A 1,043-nucleotide genomic window follows, 5' to 3' on the forward strand; every position below is an offset into this window, starting at 1 on the left:
CCCTCTCACGCCGCGCTCCAGCCAGTGTCCTTCTCAGGCCGCAGGGCGGCGAGGGCCGGCTGGAAGAGCCGAGGCGATTCTGGGGAACGAGCGTAGGGTTGCAACGACGGCGACGGGCCAGTGCCCGCGGTGGACGTGCGGGACGGAGAGCGCAGGGCACGAGTGAGGCGCAGAAAAGGCACGTTTGAAAAGGATGACAACAAGTTCTGCAGCCGCAGAGCGCGGCCCGGCGCGAACAGTGGCCTCCTGGCCTTGGCCCTCGCCGCCGCAGTGCTCCCCGAGCTCGAAGGAGCCCGCGCGCCAGTGCACAGGGGCAGCTAAGAGGCCCGGGAGCCGCGCGAGCGGCAGTTTCGCGGGGTCCTGCTAGATCCCGCCCACCGGTGCCCGCCCCTCCTCAGTCAGCGTAGGCCCCGCCCACAGAGGGCTCGCCCCGCCCAATTCAACGTAGGCTCCGCCTCAGCCGCATAGGCCCCGCCCACCGGGGCCCGCCCAGGCTCCAGCTGCTCCAATGGGTCTTTATTTTATTTTTTAATTTGGCTTGATCAATACCATCAATAAACCACGTGAGGAAACCTCTGGGTTACGGCCAGTGTCAAGTGATTTCTGTCGCCTCGCTAATAGCTCCGGAGAGATGAGTTTACCAAGGGAAGGTTAACTCCGATTTACGTCCTACTTCCAATGTCTGTCTCAAACCTATTGTAGACCCTGATGACAGGCATCGAAATTGAAGAAATACATGACGCAGAAAGACTCTAGGAGTGAACGGATTTCATGTGTGAGAAGCGATGATTAAGTTGCTGGGTTATAACTGGGCACTTTCTCTTAGGCCCGGGTTTTGTTCTTGAAAGTTGCCAGGTAAAGCATTTTTGGTTATTCTGTGCTGCTCACGATGGGAAAAGCTGAAAGAAGAAAAAGATCTAAAGTGAGGAGTGTTGTTGGAGGTCCTGAAAGTTCTACCTGCAGGTAGGTGTCAGAATATGTGCCTTTAGATGAATAACGAGTTAAATGGCACAGCCTTGAACAGCTATATGTGCAGAAGAAAC

This window comes from Pteropus vampyrus, unplaced genomic scaffold (assembly GCF_000151845.1).
Source record: "Pteropus vampyrus isolate Shadow unplaced genomic scaffold, Pvam_2.0 Scaffold178, whole genome shotgun sequence".
Lineage (NCBI taxonomy): Eukaryota > Metazoa > Chordata > Mammalia > Chiroptera > Pteropodidae > Pteropus > Pteropus vampyrus.